Consider the following 14,154-nt stretch of genomic DNA (forward strand, 5'->3'; position numbering starts at 1 on the left):
TATGGGCTTGGGCTTCTAGAGCAAGCAAATGGACTTATCTCTGACTCAAAATTTGGCCCAATTCTAGAAGATTATAAAAAACCATCCGTCATGGAAATACAAAAGTTTTTTACATTAATGGATGGTTGTCCCAAGCATAAAATTGGAGGTGCATGGATGAAAGCTGTGCTAAATTTGGATCTTCTCACTCATCCAGAAGCTGAATCTTATGGTCTTACTCATACTGTTAAAGAAAAGATTAAACTGTCTCAAGAATGGAAACAATATATGGAAGAAACAAATTCCTCGATATCTTTCTATTCCTGGAAAAACATGAGAGAGACAAAAGGTGTTATGATAGCAGGTGATAAGGCCTCTACTTCATTACTTCACTCCTGGTTAGCCTTAGATGGTAGTAAGGTTGAGACAATAACCACTTTCCCTCCTTATAAAGGTATTGTCTTAGGAGAAGATCAAAATTTTGCAAAGGCCATTCCTATAATATTAAAAGATGATAATGCCTTGGGAATAGATGGTAGAATACAAAAGACCAGTGAACAGTTAAACTTGACTAACACAACCATTAAGGGTTTGGAAATGAATGTGATAAAATTTGTAGAGATTAAAGATCAATTTGATGTTGTGAAAGTTTCTCTGAATGATGTAAATAAAATTTTTAATGATGTAAAGTATACATTTTCATTTGTTAGAGGATGCACTAGAGAATATTTGAACAAGATAGAAGAAGTAGGAGAAAAAATTGTAGAACAATTTGATTCTACTAAGGGAATAATAAGTGAACTCGCAGAAAAAATAGGAAAGATGTTAGTATCAAAAATAGACAAACCAGTTCCAGATTCCTCTCTGCACAAAAGAAGTGTAAAGATACAAGACCCTGTGAAACTACTGTACAGGTTTCCATTCTTGCTTCCCAAAGAAACTATAGTTTCACAAAAAGAAGAATTATCAAAACACATTTCTCTGGCATCATTATTCTAGGAATAAGAAACAACAGCCAAGGTCCTTCCTATCTATGAACCTTTAGAAAATCGGTTCAATAAATACCCGACTTTTGATCTGGCTGGAAAAGGTAAACTTCCAGAGACACATACATTCTTCCCAGAACAGCAAAAGGAATGGAATATTGATAATATTAGCATTGGTAAAACCAGACAACTAATTGATGTAATGTTTTCTGAATATAAGCTAATGTGTCTCAGGGGTAAGAGTGAAATTGAAGCATGTAAGATCATCATACAGTGTTTCACTGGAACACTTCTCAGATGGTGGGAAAACGAATCATCCCCAGCTTTAATAGCTAAGATGGAAGAAGAATGTCTTAAGGATGCAGAAGGAAATATCATTCATAATTCAGATGGATCAGTTCAGAGTAATATGATCGGAGCTTTGACTTCGATGATCTTAGAGCACTGGTGTGGCTTTGAAGAAGAGTTGGCTGACAAACATGAGGTTATATTAATGAACCTCAAATGCAGCAAAATGTCACAATTTGAAGACTTTCATAGAGATTGGGTACAAAGAATATATGAAGTGAAAGATTCTTAAAATTTATTATGGAAACAAGTATACCTTGCAACCCTGCCATCTAGATTTGTTGATTATATTAAATTGCAAGAAGTATTTCAATTACCTTTTGAATCATATACCTGGGGAGAAATTTATTCTCTCATTACAAAAACATTGGTCAGTTTGTGCACTAGTTCTAAGGTAAACAGATCCTTAGAAAAATTGTCAAGGCTTCAAGATAGTAAATCCATCTGCAGTAAATATGGTCTAACCATTGATGATCCTTTAGTTAGAAAGAGGAAAGCCGAAAAGAGACCCAAAAAGCCATTATTTGTTGATGCTTCATTTGAGCGGAATACCAAATCATTCCAGAAGCATCAACCACATGACATGGTTCGCTCACTCACCTTGGGGGAGGTAAGCAGAGAAATACATCACCATATATCTAAAATTTCTAGTTTAAAATCTAGAATTGTAGAATTAGAAAAAGGAAAGCAGCCTGAAAGTGTCCAAGATTGGAACACTACAACCTCTTACCAAAATCCAAATATAGAAATCATTGAAGGACAAAAAGATCCTATTTTAGGATTCAGAGAGATGAGAATCATGGCAATTGAATATCAGTAGCACCATGTAAAGGTAAATCTTTGTATACAAGGAGAAATGTTTTCACTAACTGCGCTATTGGATTCTAGTGCAGATGTAAATATCTTAAATTCAAAAGTTATCCCAGCAAAATATTTGATTTCTCCAGAAAGGAAAGTTGTTGGTCTAGGAAATAAAACACTCAGGTATGAAGTACAAGGATAATTTTAGGGGCGAATGTTCGCCCTTTGGCGAAATTAAGGGGTTTTAAATTTTTAGTGGGCGAATATTTTGTATCATAGTACATTTTTACAAATCACCTCAAATAGCCCACCTTATTTTAAGGGAGAGGGTAAAAAAGGTAAATTTAGCCCTTGAAATTAGGACTTACAACCTTCCGTTCGCCCATTTTCAAGAATAGGTTTTATTTAAGTGAATCCTATGGGCCAAATACCATATTTATAAAAGAGGTATGGTAAATTAATAAAAATATAAATAAATGAGAGGTATGGTAAATAAATAAAACATTTTTTTATATTTACTCCATAAGTCACCTTATATACATGTAACGGTGTAAACAAATAAAAATATAAGTAAAGTGGAGGTATGGTAAATAAATAAAATGTCTTTTTATACTTACTCAAACGGTATGGTAAATAAATAAAAATATAAATAAATTAGACGTATCTTAAATAAATAAAACCTCTTTTTATATTTAGTCCATAACCCTCGTTCTATTTATGAAGGCTCAAGAAAGAGGTTTTATTTAAGTGAATCCTATGGGCCAAATACCATATTTGTAAAAGAGGTATGGTAAATTAATAAAAATATAAATAAACGAGAGGTATGGTAAACAAATAAAACTTTTTTTTATATTTACTCCATAAGTCACCTTATATTTACGAACACTCAAAAAATGGGTTATATTTAGGTGAAACATATGGCCAAAATACTATGGGACAAATACCATGGACTAGATTGTTATTAATACCATGCAAAAAACCATTATTAACCCTAACATTAGAATTAATAAAAATAAAAATGGCACATGGTATTGACTCATGGTATTCACCAAAATGGCACATGGTATTGACCCATGGTATTCACCTAGAATGTAGCCTATTTAAATGGGGGAATTAAACCAACATGTAGCCTATGCTAAGATTCACTAGGACTTTACAAAGTTTTATTATTTAGTGAAAGACTCGCCGAGATCTTACAAGATTTTATAATTGAGTAAAATATTCGCCATGCCTGGTGAGAGATTCGCCAAAAAATTATATATACATATTATATTATTGATAAAATCGCCTTCCATTTTTCCTATATACCATGGAGATTCGCCCATTTATTATATTTATAAATTTAGGGGGGTTCTTAAAATTTTCCCTGATGAAGTACCAAAAGCTTCTATATGTTTTGACCAACATTGTATAAATCTTAAGTTTGCAGTCTCAGATATACCCGTTGATTGCATTTTGGGTAATATCTTCCTAGCCGCAGTTGAACCCCATGGTTCAATACGATTGATGAATAATAAAGCTGGCTACTTCATCACAGTCCCAACCTCAGATGGAAATTCAAAAAGGATTGAAATGCCTTACGTCACAAGTCCATGGATTTCAACCATGGTCCAGACAATCAGAGACTTAGATAGAGCTGAAGCAAAATTAACAGATCTAAAAGATCTGAAGTCCTCGATACAGATTGAAGAACAATTGAAAAATCATCTAAACAGAAGGAAAATTGGTGAGCTCAAAAGGATAATAGAGGAGGAATGTTGTTTAGAAGAACCCAATGGCCTTTGGCATCGGAAGTAGCACACAGTGGATTTACCATACAAGACAGAGTATACTGGAAGCCATGTAAGAGCAAAGCAATCCCGATGAATAAATAATATAGGGATCCTGTGTGAAAAGGAGATAAAACAACTCTTGAACAGAAAACTCATTAGAGAATCTGACAGTCCTTGGAACTGTTTTGGGTTCTATGTAAACAAAAGGTCAGAATAGGTTAGAGGTATCCCAAGGCTTGTAATTAATTGCAAACCTCTAAACTCTGTTCTTACAGATAACACATATCCTATCCCCCACAAAGGAGATTTAATAGGAAGGATAGCAGTAGCAAAAATATTTTCAAAATTTGACTTAAAGTCAGGATTTTAGTAGGCCCCCATTTCTGAAGAAGATAAGTTCAAAACAGCCATCAGCGTGCCTGCATGACATTATGAATGGAATGTAATGCCTTTGGGATTGAAGCATGCTCCCTCTAAGTTCCAGAAGTTAATGGATTCCATCTTCAAACCTTACTTTGATTGGCTCCTGGTCTATATTGATGACATCCTAATTTTTTCAAAGAATATTAAAGATCACTTCAAGCATGTGCATACCTTTGTACAGTTGGTAAAAAGAAATGGTTTGGTTTTAAGCAATAATAAAATAGAGGTTTTCCAAACCTCTGTAAAGTTTCTTGGCCACACCATATTCAATGGCCAGATATCCTTGCAAAAACATGCATTAGAATTCTCTAAAAAAATTCTTGACATTATTACTGATAAGACCCAGCTTCAGAGATTTTTAGGATGTCTAAATTATGTGAGTAACTTTTATCAAGATTGTGCAAAGGACAGAAGTTTGTTAAATCAAAGGTTCAAGAAGAATCCACCTCAATGGACCGAGGCTCATACTAAAGTTGTCCAACAAATCAAAGGTAAAGTCAAAACACTGCCTATCCTTTATGTAGCTGATGATAATGCTTTCAAGATCGTAGAATCAGATGCAAGCAATATTGGATGGGGAGGCATCCTCAAACAGAAAAAGGAAGGTAAAGAACAAATTGTACAGTTTGCTTCAGGAACCTGGAATCCAATGGAACAAAATTACTCTACTATAGAGAAGGAAGTTAAAGCCGCTTGGAATTGTATAAATAAATTTGAAGTAAATCTTGTAAATAAAAAATTCTTGCTAAGGACTGATGCCTCGGCTATGAAGAAAGTCTTAACCAAAGATATTAAAAAGCTGGGAGAAGCTAAGTTTGCTCGGTGGCAGGCCTTGTTCGCCAACTTTGATTTCGAAGTGGAGCATATTAAAGGGAAAGAAAATCATCTGCCAGATTTTCTCAGTAGAGAATTTATTCAGCCACCTGAACATGTGATGGTAATAGTAATAGAATGGGATCAAAACCAACAAAAAGAAGTACTAAGAACAATTCCAGATACTCTTAATTCGTCATAATACAAATAAAGTTGGAAGCCCACCTGGCAATTAAGAAATAGAAAGTATTAGATTCCAATCTTCAAGCACACATTGATATATTACATCTAGAACCTGAAAGAAAAGTGTATCCAAAAGGGAGCAGATGGATCCACGATATGGTTTATTCTAGAAGTATGGATGCTGCAAGATAGGCACAAGATGCTCTTCTTCATGACTTCCATGATCTGACCATGATATGGTCACATGGGGGAAGTGGAAGTGGGGTCTATGAAAGATATTTTTTAATAAATCGAATGAGGAAAACTTCTTGGCCTTTTACAACACATAATGCAGCACTATGGCCTAGAAAGGACCCCAACCTCATCTTTCTAGACAAAGTCTATGATTTCGGCATCTACAAAAGATTATGGTGGGACATATTGTATAGAGACAGCAAAGAGGAAACCCACTAAACCAAAATAAAGTTTGGGACCATAGGAATCATGCAGCCAAACCAACAAAGTGATTGGATGCGAGATTGGTGTAATGATTATGGTATGAACAAAACAGGTATAGATCCTGTTTACCATGAATCATATGTCAGAATGGGTTGCGATACATGTTTTGAGCACAATATTCCTGAATGCTTCCATTCTCCTTATGAAACCGTCAAAGACATGTTCTCTCTCCCAGATCGATATCCTCTCCGAGATAACGAGGTATTAAAAGAATATATGAATAGACATCACCAATGGCTTATTCTCACAAAAATTAAGCATCAAATTATATTAAATAAGCCCATGATTGTAAGAAGGATTTTTACCAAAGCTTGGGATGAGAATCTGTATAAAAAATTTCAGTTTCCCGAAATTACAGTCTTTTAAAATTTTGGTTCCCGTGGACTTTTCCATAAAAGTCTCCACAGTGTAAATTTGTCATCCAGTCACAAGGACAATTTGTGACCAGATTTTCCCGTGGGCTTTTCCTGTTCAAAAAGCTTCCACTTTGTAAAGTTTTATTCTCTATAGATTTGTGACAATATTCAGTAATAAGACATGGAGCACTTCTTCGTCTTTTGGTGCGCTTTGATCCACATCTCATGATCTAACATATTTTTTTAGTACCAAGTTTGTCGACTCGATGGTCGGATGTTTGTCCTCTCCCTTTGCTATATAGGAAAGGGAGTAAGGCTCATTCGAGGCATTCAGAGTTTGTCGACTCGATGGTCGGATGTTTGTCCTCTCCCTTTGCTATATAGGAAAGGGAGTAAGGCTCATTCGAGGCATTCAGAGTTTGAAGTGTTTTTAGATTCGAGAGATTTTCCTGCTTTGCAACTGTGGACTGCGGTCTGATCTTCTTGCATCACGAAGAGATCTCAAAGTCTTAGGTGATCTGAGAAGCCTGCGCATTTGTGTGTTCAGCACAGGTGAGAACCTAAAGTGGCCAGATATTTAGAAAGTTTGTTTATGAAAGTGTTGGTTTTCAAAGACTGAGTCTGTGATTTCGCCAAGTAGCCTCCAGTAAGCTATCTCTTAGTTGAGTAGCAAAAGTCTGGTAAATGTGAACACAATCTATCTCAGGAATGAATAGATTGTAATCATCTATAATCCATTTGCTAAATTAATATAAGAGAGTGTTATTATGCATTTGAGTACTTGTGCATTATACATGAGCTGCTGAGGTAGTATCTGCTTAAGTTATTCTGTATTGAGGTTAGCCATATGTTCGCGAACGCACAAAAGGAACGCCAGACTGTGTAAGGCGAGGATGCCATTGAAGAGGTTGATAGAGCGAGAAATGTGCTAGTAGGTTCGTGTATGCGTTCATGTAAATCAGAATAAGTGGCAAGAGAGGAGAAGAGACTTAGCAAGGCCTAGCAGTTGTGTTGCTGTTGCAAGATTCATTGAAGCCCCTGTGTAAAATTGGTATCAGAGCCAGTAACGTCTGGTTCAAAGGTTAGTACTCAGAAATACTCAAAATCCAAATGGAGCCTTATAGAAAGTATATTTCTTTCTGCGAAATAAAAGAGAAAGAATCGTCTGTTCATGATAATCCCCTTAGGGATATGTTCGCATAAGCATCTAGCCATGTTTTAAATTCTACTGAATTAGAATATGAAGAAACACAGCCTTCTGCTAGATGGCGGTTACCCAGAATGAATGCATCTGAAGTTTACTTAGACTTGTCTGCTTTTCATTTAAAAGCCGAAACTAGAATTTCTATTAAGGAATCTATAAGTCAGATTCAAGAAAATTCTAACTGTGTACAATCCATTCCTCTTTTAAATTCCAAACAACTCCAAGCCGAGGCAAAAAGATTAAAAACTCAGTATCTTCATCTGGGATGCATCTGCATTGGTATACATGCTTTAACGCATCAGGGTCTAAACACATTTGTCTTAGCCACTGTTCGAGATCTAACCCATAACAAATACACTGACTCATTGATAGGTGGGATTGTAGCTCCTCTGTCCAATGGCCCTATTTATTTCGATTGTTATCCTAATTTCTCCGTATATGTTTTCGATGAAACAATTGAAAATATTCTTCAGTTACAAATCCAGACAACTGGATTTGATATGGTCAAAAAGAGACACAATATTGCTACACAAACCAGAGGCTGCTTTCATCATACAAACACCCTTTATCCTGCAGTCTTACATTCCCCCAACAAAGAGTCAAAAGCAAGTGTAGTGGTGTTGACAGATTCTCGAAATCAAAAGATTGAACACCAAACTATTAAGTGGGAAGACCTTAATTTCCCAGAACATTGGGTAGTATCCAATCCAAAGCCTCCTGCCATAAAGAAAATTACTTCTGCTGACATTAGAGAAGAACCCTCTTCTGCTATTCTTTCCTTTCCTCAAAGATCAACTATTGATAGACGAAGAATAGATCAAATGTGCAGAAGTTCACCATTATACAGAAATCCTGAACTTGTAGATACCACTTGTTCCAGTAGTTCAAACTCCTGTAAACACATCTCATTATTCGAATTTGCGCAATTAGTAAATTTTTCCTCTCTTGAATTCAAGTGTCCAGAGTGTCATTTCCCTGTTAACCTCAGTCATCTCGTTGATATTATCATGCACGAAAATCACAATCCTAGGACAGGAGAAGCTCCACCTACCACTTCTATAAATCCTTTGTCCAAATTCGAAATGTTCAGATATACCATTTCCCTATGAAGCTGAACACATCCTGATGATGCATGAAATCACTACCTTGGAAAATGAAGACCCAAGGTTGACAACAAACTTTAGTACCATGAGGCCAGCAAAGCCTAGATATGGGTCTGGAAATGAATGTGATAAAATCAGCAGAGATTAAAGATCAATATGATGTTGTGCAAGTTTCTTTGAATGATGTAAATACAAAATTTAATGATTTACAATATACATTTTCAGTTGTTAGAGGATGCACTAGAGAATCTTTGAACAAGATAGAATAAGTAAGAGAAAAAATGGTAGAACAGTTTGATTCTACTAAGGGAATAATAAGTGAACTCGCAGAAAAAGTAGGAAAGATGTCGGTATCAAAAATAGACAAACCAGTTCCAGATTCCTTTATGCACAAAAGAAGTGTAAAGATACAAGACCCTATCAAACCAGTGGACAGGTTTCCATTCTTGCTTCCCAAAGAAACTGTAGTTTCACAAAAAGAAGAATTATCAGAACACATTTCTCTGGCATCATTATTTCAGGAAGAAGAAACAACAGCGAAGGTCTTTCCTATCTATGAACCTTTAGAAAATCGGTTCAATAAATACTCAGCTCCTGATCTGGCTGGAAAAGGCAAACTTCCAGAGACACATACATTCTTACCAGTATCCCACAAGGAATGGAACATTGATAATCTTAGCATTGGTCAAATCAGACAACTAATTGATGTGATGTTTTCTGAATATAAGCTAATGTGTCTCAGGGGTAAGAGTGAAATTGAAGCATGTAAGACCATCATACAGTGTTTCACTGGAACACTTCTCAGATGGTGGGAAAACAAATCATCCCCGGCTTTAATAGCTAAGATGGAAGAAGAATGTCTTAAGGATGCAAAAGGAAATATCATTCATAATTCAGATGGATCACTTGAAAGTAATATGATCAGAGCTTTGACTTTGATGATCTTAGAGCACTGGTGTGGCTCTGAAGAAGAGTTGGCCGACAAACATGAGGTTATATTAATGAACCTCAAATGCAGCAAAATGTCACAATTTGAAGACTTTCATAGAGATTGGGTACAAAGAATATATGAAGTGAAAGATTCTAAAAATTTATTATGGAAATAGGTATACCTTGCAGCCCTGCCATCTAGATTTGTTGATTATATTAAATTGCAAGAAGTATTTCAATTACCTTTTGAATCATATATGTGGGGAGAAATTTATTCTCTCATTACAAAAACATTGCTCAGTTTGTGCACTAGTTCTAAGGTAAACAGATCCTTAGAAAAATTGTCAAGGCTTCCAGATAGTAAATCTATCTACAGTAAATATGGTCTAACCATTGATGATCCTTTGGTTAGAAAGAGGAAAGCCGAAAAGAGACCCAAAAAGGAATATAAGAAAACTGCAAAATTCTATAGCAATAAAGGCCGATCTTCAAGAAGAAAAGTTCCTACAAGGACCAGAAAGGGACATTACAGTTATGTGCCTAGGGCACATTATTATAAGCCTTCAGATATACAGTTGCATACATCCAAACAAGAAAAATGGAATAAGCTGACCTATTGGCTTTGTGGCAAGATGGGGCATAAGTTTGCTCGGTCGCAGGCCTTGTTCGCCAACTTTGATTTCGAAGTGCAGCATATTAAAGGGAAAGAAAATCATCTGCCAGATTTTCTTAGTAGAGAATTTATTCATCCACCTAAACATGTGATGGTAATAGTAACATAATGGGATCAAAGCCAACAAAAAGAAGTACTAAGAACAATTCCAGATAATCTTAGTTGGTCAGAATACAAAGAAAGTTGGAAGCCCACCTGGCAATTAAGAAATACGAAAGTATTAGATGCCAATCTTCAAGCACACACTGATATATTACATCTAGTACCTGAAAGAAAAGTGTATCCAAAAGGGAGCAGATGGATCCACGATATGGTTTATTCCAAAAGTATGGATGCTGCAAGACAGGCACAAGATGCTCTTCTACATGACTTCCATGATCTAACCATGATATGGTCACATGGGGGAAGTAGAAGTGGGGTCTATGAAAGATATTTTTCAATAAATCAAATGAGGAACACTTCTTGGCCTTTTACAACACATAATGCAGCACTATGGCCTGGAAAGGACCCCAGCCTCATCTTTCCAGACACAGTCTGTGATTTCGACATCTACAAAAGATTATGGGGGGGGATATTGAATAAAGACAGCAAAGAGAAAACCCACTACACCAAAATAAAGTTTGGGACCACAGGAATCATGCAGCGAAACCAACAAAGTGATTGGATGCGAGATTGGTGGAATGATTATGGTATGAACAGAACAGGTATAGATCCTATTTACCATGAATCATATGTGAGAATGGGTTGCGATATATGTTTTGAGCACAATATCCTGAATGCTTCCATTCTCCTTATGAAATCGTCAAAGATAGGTTCTCTCTCCTAGATCGATATTCTCTCCGAGACAACGAGGTATTAAAAGAATACATGAATAGACATCACCAATGGCTTATTCTCTTAAGCATCAAATTATATTAAAGAAGTCGATGATTGTAAGAAGGATTTTAACCAAAGCTTGGGATGAGAATTTGTATAAAAAATTTCGGTTTCCCAAAATTACAGTCTTTTAAAATTTTGTTTCCCATGGACTTTTCCATAAAAGTCTCCACAGTGTAAATTTGTCGTCCAATCACAAGGACAATTTGTGACCAGATTTTCCCGTGGGATTTTCCTGTTCAAAAAGCTTCCACTTTGTAAAGTTTTATTCTCCATAGATTTGTGATAATATTCAGTGATGAGACACGGAGCACTTCTCCGTCTTTTGGTGTGCTTTGAGCCACATCTCATGATCTGACAAATTATTTTAGTACAAAGTTTGTCGACTCGATGGTCAGATGTTTGTCCCCTCCCTTTGCTATATAAGAAAGGGAGTAAGGCTCATTCGAGGCATTCAGAGTTTGAAGTGTTTTTAGAGTCGAGAGATTTTCCTGCTCTGCAACTGCAGACTGCAGTCTGATATTCCTGCATCACGAAGAGATCTCAAAGTCTTAGGTGATCTGAGAAGCCTATGCATCTGTGTGTACGGCATAGGTGAGAACCTAAAGTGGCCAGATCTTTAGAAAGTCTGTCTATGAAAGTGTTGGTTTTCAAAGAGTGAGTCTGTGATTTCGCCAAGTAGCCTCCAGTAAGCTATCTCTTAGTTGAGTAGCAAAAGCCTGGTAAATGTGAACACAGTTTATCTCAGGAATGAACAGATTGTAATAATCTGTAATCCATTTGCTAAATTAATATAAGAGAGTGTTATTCCACATTTGAGTACTTGTGCATTATAAATGAGCTACTGAGGTAGTATCTGCTTAAGTTATTATGTATTGAGGTTCGCCAGAGGCTCGCCAACGCACAGTAGGAATGCCAGACAGTGTAAGGCGAGGATGCCATTGAAGAGGTCGACAGAGCAAGAAATGTGCTAGTAGGTTTGTGTATGGGTTCATGTAAATCAAAATAAGTGGCAAGAGCAGAAAAGAGACTCAGCAAGGCCTAGCAGCTATGTTGCTCTTGCAAGCTTCATTGAACAGTGAATAGTTAAACTGGACTAACACAGCCATTAAGGGTTTGGAAATAAATGTGATAAAATTTGCAGAGATTAAAGATCAATTTGATGCTGTGCAAGTTTCTTTGAATAATGTAAATAAAATTTTTAATGATGTACAGTATACATTTTCAATTGTACACCATTGAGGGTTAATACCATGAACTTCGTATATTAGTCTCTTCTCTAATGCTAGAAGAAGTGTCAATGAATGATATATAACAGATAAAGCTTTATAAAATTATATTGCAACGGAGAATAATTAACACAGCTACTGGACTTGTAAAAACATTATATTATCATTTGATTGAATTATAATCAATGTAATTAGTGTTATTGACTACTGGCCACAGCCTGGGGAGCGCGCTGGTAGTACTTAACGCCTAACATATTACGGAGATGGGTTGGAACAGCTCAGAGAGTGAAGATCAAGTGGAGTCGTTTCCCGTAAAGGTGTTCTCGTTCGCGGGGCCAAGGGTAAGTGCGGCGTTCAACCATGAACGACTCCAGTTTCGTTGACCCAGCCTTATATCTTATTTCACCTGCAAAATTATAAATATTTTTAGAGCTTAAATCAGTTTAATAGATTACCATGATTCAAGGTAAACAAAACAAATTTATCTCTGTAACAAATTGGTTAAAGCCATTAAGAATAGAGAAAGCGATGCTGGAAGGCATATCAAAAGAATGTTTCACAACTCAGCTAAGTCCGAACTGTTTAGTTGCAATTTAATTTTCTTATCAAATTAAATATGGGCGTGGTGCATTCTAAACTCTTGATCAGCTCTTCAGACGAAAGTATATAAAATTAAAACAAAAAAGTCAACTTAAGCCTAAATAAGAGTAAGAAGAATTGAACCAATAAAATTTTAAATAAATAAATTTAAATATTATGAAAAAAATAATAAAATTTATTGGGTAATGTTAAACTATAAAAGAACTATAAAATTTTTTTGGGTCAAACACAATTAATAACCAATAAATAAATTATACACAACTTATACAACAAATATAATAATTTTTCAAGGTTCTTGGCAAGCAGGGATCTGTAAGCACCGCCTCCAACGCGAAGGCTGTCAAGGGTTTTAAGGATAGCGAGGAAGCCATTGACGTTGCCACCCACTGTAAAAACCATGATGTCCATCAATATTCGGTTGTTAATGGGGAAGAAGAGGAAGTTTTGATACAAATCTTCATTAAATCGATAGGAGGCAGAGATCACTACATGCAGCTCAGCAAGAGGATGAGCATCCAAGAATTTAAGAAGGAATCTAGATACAGCTTGGAACCCCAATAAAATATCAAAATCTGATATATACATGACATAATATGCAGGACAATCATTTACTTCAAGACTATGGCATCAACGAAGATTGAACTATCTTTCTAAATATGAGATTGCAAGGCAGATGCAATGGAGCTAGCTCTAAAAATATAGGTTCCTTTCATGATGCAGTCGAAGGAAAGGAAAAAATGCAAAACAAACCAGTGCCAACATCAGAGCTACCATGCTCCTACATCGTGGAACAAAAACCAAAATCTCCAATGCTTACAGTGTCTCTACCAGAGGTAACTAATCTATACACAAATCTGGCCCAAAATGCTTTTATCTGTAGATTTAATGGTTGTTGGCCTAAATCTGATGCACTGCATCAATGGATCTTCACTACATGGTCATCCAACTATGAAATCTATCTATGCCCAAAAGGGTTTTTCATAGTTAGATTCAACACAGAACAAGAACAAGATAACATCGTCAATCAAGGGCCTTGGTTTTGGGGCAACGCTGGCGTCTTCATCACCCGCTGGTTCTCAGACTTCGACACCAATACCATGGTAGTCTCAACAATGCCAGTTTGGGTAAGGCTACATAACCTCCCTCTATATTTTTGGCATCACAAAGTTTTAATAGGCATTGGGAACTCCTTGGGGAAGTTCCTCAAATCCGATGAAGACAGAGCTATACGGGGAATTTTCACATTCGCCAAAATATGTGTAGAAGTGGACCTGAGTCAGGGGCTACCTGATCACATCACATTGAATTTTAACAATTCTTTGTGGACACAACCACTTGACTATGAGAACATGGCATTCAGATGCCACGGATGCATGCAAA

This window comes from Pinus tabuliformis, chromosome J, assembly GCF_031772625.1.
Source record: "Pinus tabuliformis cultivar Carrire ecotype Pingquan chromosome J, CPIR1, whole genome shotgun sequence".
NCBI lineage: Eukaryota > Viridiplantae > Streptophyta > Pinopsida > Pinales > Pinaceae > Pinus > Pinus tabuliformis.